Genomic DNA, 9,868 nt, shown 5'->3' with positions numbered 1-9,868 from the left:
CCCCTTAGCTAGTCTGCTGTTGCTCCAACATTACCACCACCCCCACCTTGGATCCCTATATCCTCATTACTGGCTCTGACACCCCAGTTGTTCCCCTGTCCATGGCGCAGCCTGCTCAGCACCCCCTTCCTCCACCACTCTGACCTCCCAGGTCTCCCTGGAACCGTTGGTCCCAATGCTCTCACCTCAAGCATGCCTCCCATACCTATCCTATATAGGTAGGTACGCCGACTATGACATAGCCCAAAATGATTTTTTAAAATAAAAATAGTAAATCAATAAGAAAAATTTTTTAAAAAGAGAAAAGAACTATACAAAAATCCTGGGTCTCTTCGCTGGCCTTCAAGACTGTCCAGGAGCTGCCTCTCCCAGCCTGGAGTGCATGTAGACCCTACTATGAAGCAGCAAACCATGAGGACAGCATGGTCACATGGAAGGATGCATGAAGAGAGAGAGCTACAGGCTAGGGAGAGGAGCCAGCATGCCACACCCACACAGAGGCAGGCCAGGAGAGAGGAAGAGAAAGAGAGCGGGACTAGACCCCACGCTGGCACGCCAGGCTCGGAGGATGACGTCCCTGGGGGAAGCTAATGGGACACAGAGGGAACTGGACAACTGACAACAGCTGGTGGCATGCTGTCCCCTTGCTGGAGCAGACTGCGACAAAGTATATTTCTTGATCACAATTGAATGTAAACAGAATTTGGTAACACAATGAAACTGAAATACACAATTATATGGAAATTAAACCATTATACAAACAACCAGTGAATATTTAGAGTCAAATGAAAATGAAGATACAACACACGAAAACATTTGAGACTCTGAAACTGTTAGGGTGGGGGAAGGGAAGTATACTTATTGCCAATTAAGTGAAGGTTTACAGAGAAGTTCATCAGTTTTACATCGAAAAATTCATACACATTGATTTTGCACATCCACTCCAATACCTTCCATGTGCCATCCTACTTCCCCACTGGGCTTTCTCTTACCATCACTCCTTCTTTAGTAACCCTCTGGACTTTGTCATTGGGTAAATGCTGCCCTTTGGGTTTTAAGCTGTTGATGGTTTTAGAAAAGGTCATTTCAGTTCCACACCTAGAGGACATTGGCTATATTCTTGGGGTATGCTACTAGACTCCATTCAACCAGTAAACCCAGTCTGTTTTATGATCATGAGTTCTGTTCCACATTTTACCCCCATTCCATTGAGGACCTTCTAATGTGATTGTGTTCAGAGTAATATGTAGCGGGAGTCAGGCACCATTTAGGTTTTCCAAGCTCAAGATTATAGAGACTAATGTTTGGGTTGTTCATCATTCTATTGTAATAATTGTATTCAACATGTCTTTTGACTTCACTCTTGTTTCCTCCGAGTGCAGAGAGACCAATAGTTACTACTGGCTGCTCATGCACAGTTTTTCTTATTTAAGTCACTTTTTTAAAAAACAAAAATTTCAAAAGAGGACCTGATGCAAGGGGCTTAATTGGAGAGCAAATGCCTTGAGAATGATTGGGGCAGGGAATGTATGGATGTGCTTTATACAATTGATGTATGTATATGTATGGATTGTGGTAAGAGTTGTTTGAGTCCCTAATAAAATGTAAAAGAGAAAAATTGATTAGGGCAAAGACTGTACAGATGTGCTTTATACAATTGATGTATGTATATGTATGAACTGTGAAAAGAATTGTATCAGCCCCAATAAATTGTTAAAAAATAAATTTAAAAAAATTCCTTTTATTTTTTTTGTACTGTCCGACGTCTCCCTTCACCAACTTTTCTGTTCTGTTTTAATGTAATTTTTATCATTAAACTGTGAGTCTAATGGTAACAAAATAGAACGTGTGTGTGTCTGTGTTAAAATAGTCATTAAAGAATAGAATTCAGAGACAGAGAATTTTTTTAAGTTTTTAAAAATATTTTCTATTGTTACTTAGGTGAAGGTTTATAGAGCAGACATCAGATTTACATTAAATAACTCGTTAAATCTACCATTGTCTTTTCATTTCCAATATTTTTTGCCAATCTCTTGTTTTATATTGTCTTCCCTTCACAAAAATAACACCTGTCTACCCTCTAGCTTCCACAGACAGAGAACTTATTGTTGACAAAGGCCTAAAAAACATTAAATGGGAAGCAGACACCTCTTCAATAAATGCTATTGGAAATACTGGCTATCCACTTGCAGAAGAACAAAAAAAAGACGACTGCCTCACCCATGCACAGAAACAAACTCAAGATGGATCAAATTCCTAAATGTAAAACCCAAAGCTCTCAGGATCAGAAAACTGGGACAAAACTAGGAACCCTAGTGCAGTAGATGGGCTATCAGAAATAACAAAGCTGACACAATCCATAGAAAACAAAATAGTGGGACATATTAAAAAATAAAAAACTTGCATACATTAAAAGACTTCATTGAAAGAGTAAAAAGACCCATAGACTGGGAAAAGATATTTAGTAATGACATAACAAAGGACTAATTACTAAAATCTACAGAATTTACAAGGTGGCAAGAAAAACAAACTAGTAGCCCTATGAAAAAGTGGGCAAAGGACCGGAGCAGATGATTCACAAAGGATGATACGCGAATAACTAATAAACATATGAGTAAGTTCTCTCAGTCATTAGCTATCCAGGAAATGCAAGTCAAAGCAACCATGAGATACCACCTAACACCCATAACTGTAGCCCAGTTAAAGTAAAAAAGCTGAGAACAGCAAATGTTGGAGAGTGTGTGGTGAGATAGGAACTCTTATCCTCTGCTGGTGGACTTATAAATATGTACAGACACTCAGGAAGGCAGTATGGCGATACCTAGAACAGATGGCAACTGAACTACCATATGATCCAGCAATACCATTACTGAACATATACCCCAAAGAAATAAAAAACATCATAAGCAGACATTTGCTCCCCCATGTTCATCACAGCACAGCTCACAATTGCTAGAAGCGGCCTCCATTCCCAACAATGGATAAAAAACCTCTGGTACATAAACATGATGAGTACTGCGCATGCCTGAAGAACAGCAATGAGACCCCTCACGTCGTGGAGGGCTCTGGAAGACATGCTGAGGGAAGCGAGTGAAGCACGAAAGGACAAGCACTGTGTGAGTCCAGAGCAGCAGGAACAAGCAGCAGAAGGGGCGCAAGCTCAAGCGTGCAGGCCATGCAGTCGTCTGGCTGGGGTCAGACAGGCCGCTAACGAGCTGGACCAGTGCCAATGACCTACACTCATCTGCTCCTGGTGAGTATAGTGTAGGTCACTTGGCCGGAGGTTACCTCACGACAGCTGGGATCAAATGGAGGGTGCGAGGGGGTAGTGGCTGTTCGCTGAATAGTAGCCATTTAGATCTGTGGTGAGGTCTCCCAGAGAGGGAGGTAGCCCCCTCAGAGGAATGGGGTTTACTGATGAGAGGTGCCGCACAGGAGATGAAAGGGAATGGTCAAATTTGGGGGTACATAGGTGCATGCCTGTTGAAGGGAGGGGAGGGAGAGCTAACCTCCAGGTGGGGGACAAAAGACTGAGGATGCTCTTGGCAACAATAAATGGGAGGTGTCTTCAGTGGCATGCAATGGGTGGGCAGAACTGGTGTAGGGCATCTGGGGGGGGGGGGTATCCCAGGAAAGCAGACCAGGTGCCATAAAATGCTGGGACACCAAATCCTGGATCTTTGGGGTGCATGCATGCTCCAGAGGCTACATCAGTGAGCCCCATATGGGAATCCCACTGGGTGAACTAGACTCTACCTCAGACACACTTGTAACATGAGGACTTAAGCTGGAAATACATGGTGCCTGAGGAAGCAGAAAACAGCTGTACCAAGAGTGGTGTACTGATGGTTGGTGGACAAATAAGGTCATGTTACATCAACCCCCTTTATGCTAGGTTAAGATATCTATTATTCTGGAAATCTTGTGACAGCCCCTCTACTGTGTGTTGCATGTGCTTGGGTATATTAAGGTGTGTCTCAGGGGTGCAGCACCATGGGGGTCACTTTCTTGAAGCTGTTATTTGTTTCTGCTTTTTAGTAAATGAGACCCAGAGACTTTGAGAAAGAAAATATAACAATAGTTTGTGGGGGGGCGAGGATAAAGAGGGTCGGGGGAAGTAAGAGGGAGATGATGTCAAGTAGTCTAGGAGGGAAATGTATGTGTGGAGACTGATTGTGGCAGCAATTTTACAATTCTGTTTGATGTGATTGAACTATGGAATAATATGACATTTGTATTAACTCCTAAGTTAGCAAATTTTTTAAAAAGCATAGATTCAGGAATGGTTTGGGGCTCACACTTAAAAAGAATTATCATGGCCCTGCTCAGTACTCACCTTCATGAAATGATCACTGAAGATAAAGGTACTACAGCGAAGTGTCGCAAAAAAGTAGATAGTAGCACTCACTCAATGCATGAATACTTTCTTTTATTAAATTGGCACTCTGTGATGCTCACCCTCCCGACACAACTGCTGAAGCCAAAGCGGGTGAACAAGTAAATGTGAAGAAAGCTGATGGTGCCCGGCTATCAAAAGAGATAGTGTCTGGGGTCTTAAAGGCTTGAAGATATACAAGCGGCCATCTAGCTCAGAAGCAACAAAGCCCACATGGAAGAACACACCAGCCTGTGTGATTGCATGGTCCCGAAGGGAACAGATATCAAAGAACAAAAAATCATATCATTGGCTGCACACCTCCATGATACAATCACCGAAGACAAACAGGTGCATAAGCAAATGTGGCGAAGAAAGCTGATGGTGCCCGACTATCGAAAGAGATAGTGTCTGGGGTCTTAAAGGCTTGAAGGTGAACAAGCGGCCATCTAGCTCAGAAGCAATAAAGGCCACATGGAAGAAGCACACCAGCCTGTGCAATCACGAGGTGCCAAAGGGACCAGGTATAAGGCATCATGCAATATATATATATACATATATATATACACACACACCATAGTGAATGAAGGGGGAAGTGCAGAGTGGAGACCCAAAGCCCATTTGTCGGCCACTGGAGATCCACTCATAGAGGGGTTTAGGAGAGGAGATGGGTCAGTCAGGGTGCGATGTAGTACCGATGAAGAACACAGCTTTCCCCCAGATCCTGGATGCTTCCTCCCGCCACCTACCATGATCCGAATTCTACCTTGCAGGACTGGATAGGGCAGAGGTTGTACACTGGTGCATATGGGAGCTGGAGGCACAGGGAATCCAGGGTGGATGATACCTTCAGGACCAGGGGTGTGAGGGCCGATGCTGGGAGAGTGGAGGGTGAGTGGGTTGGAAAGGGGGAACTGATTACAAGGATCCACATGTGACCTCCTCCCTGGGAGATGGACGGCAGAGAAGGGGGGGGGCGGTAGACTCTGGATAGGGCAAGATATGACAAAATAACAATCTATAAATTATCAAGGGCTCATGAGGGAGGGAGGAGCGGGGATGGAGGGGGGAAAAAAAGAGGACCTGATGCAGAGGGCTTAAGTAGAGAGCAAATGCTTTGAAAATGATTAGGGCAAATAATGTATAGATGTGCTTTATACAATTGATGTATGTATATGTATGGGTTGTGATAAGAGTTGTATGAACCCCTAATAAAATGTTTTTTTAAAAAGTACTAAATCTAAAAAAAAAAGAGTGGCTGAATTACAACACTAACTGAACCCTCTACTTAGAATGATTTCTGATGTTAACAGGAGAGCATGGATTGGGACTAAATGGGAACCTGAAAGTTACGGTGGAGAGGACTGTGCTACGCTGAGTTTTCTAGAGAAATAAATCAAACTACACTCAAATAACTTTATAGCAAAAATAAATTTACATCAGGAAGCCCAGCCCAGTTCAACTCAAGTCCATGGGTCAGATGCTAGATGAAGTCCCCTTTAGACTCACCCAGCTTCCAGCCAATGAAGCAAAGGCAAAGCAGGAATCGGGAAAATCACAGGCCAGTAGGGGCAAGAGCATCTGGATGTAAGGTCAGCAGGAAGAGGGCAGGGCACTGCAGCTCCTATGATCAGCAGGCCGGCTCGGCCATGAATCCTAGAGATGCAGAATCAAGGTAAGCAGGATGGAGGGAGAGGGAAGGAAAGTTGTCCATGTCATCTCTCTAAATTGGGCACCTCCTCCAAGGAGAGGGCCTTATTGAGATTGAACTCTACCCATACTTTCACACAGATGCATCAAACTGATATAAAATCGAACCATCATAGGGACACACGGAAAGATTATTCTCAGAAATATCAGAACATGGATCCTTGACATGCCATTGAGTTACTTCAGCCAACAACACTACCACTCACATCTGAAGAGTTTAATCCATCATTAGTAAAGCCATTGTCCCCTCCACCTGCACTTGAGCTTAGCCCAACTTTCCCTGCTGATAGGGAACCTCGAGTTGTATCTGGAGCATTCCCTGCAGCAGATGCCTTGCAAGATAATGCTGACCCTTGCTGGGAAACACCTTCGACACTCATGCCTGCTTCGACACTTCCTCTAAACTTGTCTCAGTAATCCCAAAGGTGACCTCCAAATATTGATCCAGAAAGAGCCGTGCTATCCTCTTAAAGGACTGCTAGCATTTTCTAGTATGTACAGGCAGAGACCCGAGGAATGTGTGCGGGAGTGAGATGATGATGCAAGGAGCGAACGGTTGCATCAGTCTGAATGTGTTGACGTGGACCAACTAAGCACTGATCCTTCAGTCAGTGTTTCAGCACCAGACGTTAGGACAGAATCTAATAGTTTATCTGTTTGGTTTACTGAAGCAAAGCTTCTGCAGTGGCTTAGAGCAAGTTAAGTTGAAGTACCAGACCTAGCTTGGTATACTTTAGAGGATTAAGGGAATGGGCGTGTTTCAGGGCAGACCCATAGACTCACAAATGGAATGCACTGAGGACACACCTTTTCTCTCAGTGGGAAACAAATTTCTGAAGGGATCATAAGTATCTCTAAAGACTGCTGTGATTGATATTTTATTTTGAGCCAGTTTTGACAGTGGAAAATACCCTAATTAAGACGTTTGCACATAACATGGCTGATTGGGTCCCATGGTAGTAGGCGGTAAGCAGTAGCATTTAACAGAGACAAGGTGGGTGTGGTTGCCAAATGGTTAGCAGAGTCAAAGTAGTAACAGAATAGCCTGATTTGTATGGCATTGGATACCTAAGCAGAGTGTCCCTAGGAGTGAAATAAATGAGAAACCTACCAAATCTATCATTGATCTGTACAAGTTGAAAAATTCTAGGCCAGTTGAATAGCAGTCTAATTCAAATAGCCAGATATAGAGTCGCAAATGCTCGATCAATTCCCAAAAATTGAGCCAGTTCACAAACCCTTCATTTACGGGGAAGCCAGGTCCCTTTGAGGAAGGCACCCACTACACTAATAAAAAAAATGCATAGTTAGCCTTTCTCCCAGGCCTGCCCAGTGGAAACTGCCTTTTATAAGTGACAATTCATTGGAGAAAGGAAATAATCAGACGTTGGGGATGGTTACTGGACATTGGCTCCAAACTGACATTAATCTAAGTGACCCTAAATTTTAAGGTCCCACAATCAGACTAGGAGCATATAAAGGTCAAGTTATAATGGAGTCTTAGCTCAGGTTGATCTCACAGGGGATCCAGTATGAGCCCAAACCTATCCTATAGTAATTTCCCTGTTCTAGAACACATAAATGGAATAGACAGACTCACTGACTGCCAGTACCCCATATGGCTACCTGACTCTAGAACATGGACTACTATGGCAGGGGCAGGAGTGGAAGCTAGTAAAGCTACCTCTACTTAGGAAAATGGTAAAGCCAACGCAATTATGTTTTCCTGGAGGGATTGCAAAGATCAGGGTGCAAAGATTGCACCATCAAGGAATTGAAGAATATAGGGCTGGAGACCATTACTTCCGAACTGAGCTGTTGTCTATGGGGGGACTAGCAAACTCTAGACCTATGTGGTTTGTAAGGGTCCAGGTATAAGCTGTGCTTACACACACACAAGCACCAGCAGCGGTTAAGCCAGTTTTTAGTGTGGGGTTTTTTAATCACTTTATTAGGGGCTCTTACATCTCTTTTATAACAATCCATACATCAGTGGAGTCAAGCATATTTGTACATATGTTGCCATCATCATTTTCAAAACATTTTCTTTCTACTTGAGCCCTTGATATCAGCTCCTTTTTTCCCTCCCTCACCCACCCTCCCACCCTCAAGACCCTTGATAAATTATTATCGTTTTCCTATCTTACACCATCTTCTGTCTCCCTTCACCCACATTGCTGTTGTTTGTCCCCCTCAGGGTGTGGGGGTTATGTCTACATCATCATTGTAATCAATTCTCTGTTTCTCCCCCTTCTCCCCCTACATTCCCCCTAAGTGGCCTACGCTGATAGTACTGCTACTCCCCTTACTGTTCCTGATGTGTTTATCTGTCCTGGATCCCGTGTGACAAGAGCTCTTATCTGTACCATCTGGTCTAGCTAGATTTGTAAGCTAGAACTGGGATTTGTAAAGTAGAAGTGGGGTCATGATAGGTGGGTGGGGTGGGGTGCGGGAAGCACTAAAGAACTAAAGAAATGTGTGTCTCGTTGGTGCTGTACTGCACTCTGGCTGACTTGTCCCTCCTGTGAGGGATGTCCAATTGTCTACAGATGGGCTTTGAGTCTCCATCCGACTCCCTTCATTCACATCATATGATGGTTTGGGGTCTCCTGATGTCTGATACTGTTAGATTCCTCAGGTGGAAATACCTGGGTCATTGGCTTCCCATGAGAATGAATTCACACCGAAGCCTGGTTTGTGATCCAAGTGAATTTTTATGAAGGATAGAAGTGTAAAGGTGAAACTGAGGTACAGGGAGGAAGACAGACATAACTGACAGGACAAGGAAAGCAGAAACAGAAATAGCTTTATTAGGTGGGGCAGTAGGGCGGCTCCTGCGGCTCCCTGCCGAGGTTTCGTGACCTAGGCGGACAGGTCAGGGAAGTCCCATTCAGCAGCTGGGGGCGAGGGTTTTTACAGGGGTAGTGAGGAATGTATGGCGATTAGCATATGGGGTCTGGAGATCTGGAGAATTGCTTGTCATCTCCTTGCAATTCTGACTTTTCAGGGCCCTCCACTGGGAGGCGTGGTTGACAGTACTGGTTGACTCCATTGACTCAATTAAGCTCACCTGGCCTAGATTGAGGTCCTCCCAAGAGTACTGGCTTCGTCTCAACTGCCTGAATTTATTCATGCCATCCAGCCTGGAGCAGCTTCCCACAGTCTGTAAGGGTGGAGGGAGGCCTTGGCAGGTAGAGGTAGAGGTTTCTGCCTCTAGCTCCCTAACACTTTCTGATCCCATCTACACCTTGTGATCACACAGGCTGGGCAACAATTTTATTAAAGCATAGATAGAATCATTTCCAAAGAAAGTATGTGAGTCCTTCTGGCATGGTGAAAAGGATACCTTAAGCATAGATAAAATATGCTTTGCTCCCGGAATGTAGTGGGGGCCCCTTTCACAAATTAAGAAGGGTCATTCATTGTCTAGGGGAAGACTCCTAGTTTCTAAAAGACAGTTTTAAAGGGGAGGAGTTTGCCACTCCACAGATGTACAATTAGCTTTCTAATTAGTTATTTAGACCACCCTTGAGGCTCTTTAAATTGCAATCTCAGCTTTTGTCTCTGGATCAGTGTGCTGTCAGATTTATCTCCAGCAGCACTGCTGTGTGAGGACATTCATTAGGGCCTAGCTTCAAGGTTGACCTGCTTACTAACCTGTTCTCACAAGGTCTTCTGTTAATTCCCATATTGCAGGCAGAAAATGCCTCTTCTGTCCCTGTCAATTTGGTCAGTGCAAAAAACAGGTGGATCTTTGAGAATGGCAGGGGGTGCCTGGAAACT

Source organism: Tenrec ecaudatus, unplaced genomic scaffold (genome assembly GCF_050624435.1).
Source record: "Tenrec ecaudatus isolate mTenEca1 unplaced genomic scaffold, mTenEca1.hap1 Scaffold_555, whole genome shotgun sequence".
Classification (NCBI taxonomy): domain Eukaryota; kingdom Metazoa; phylum Chordata; class Mammalia; order Afrosoricida; family Tenrecidae; genus Tenrec; species Tenrec ecaudatus.
The sequence above is the reverse complement of the archived record's forward strand: the minus strand, read 5'-3'. Positions refer to the sequence as shown.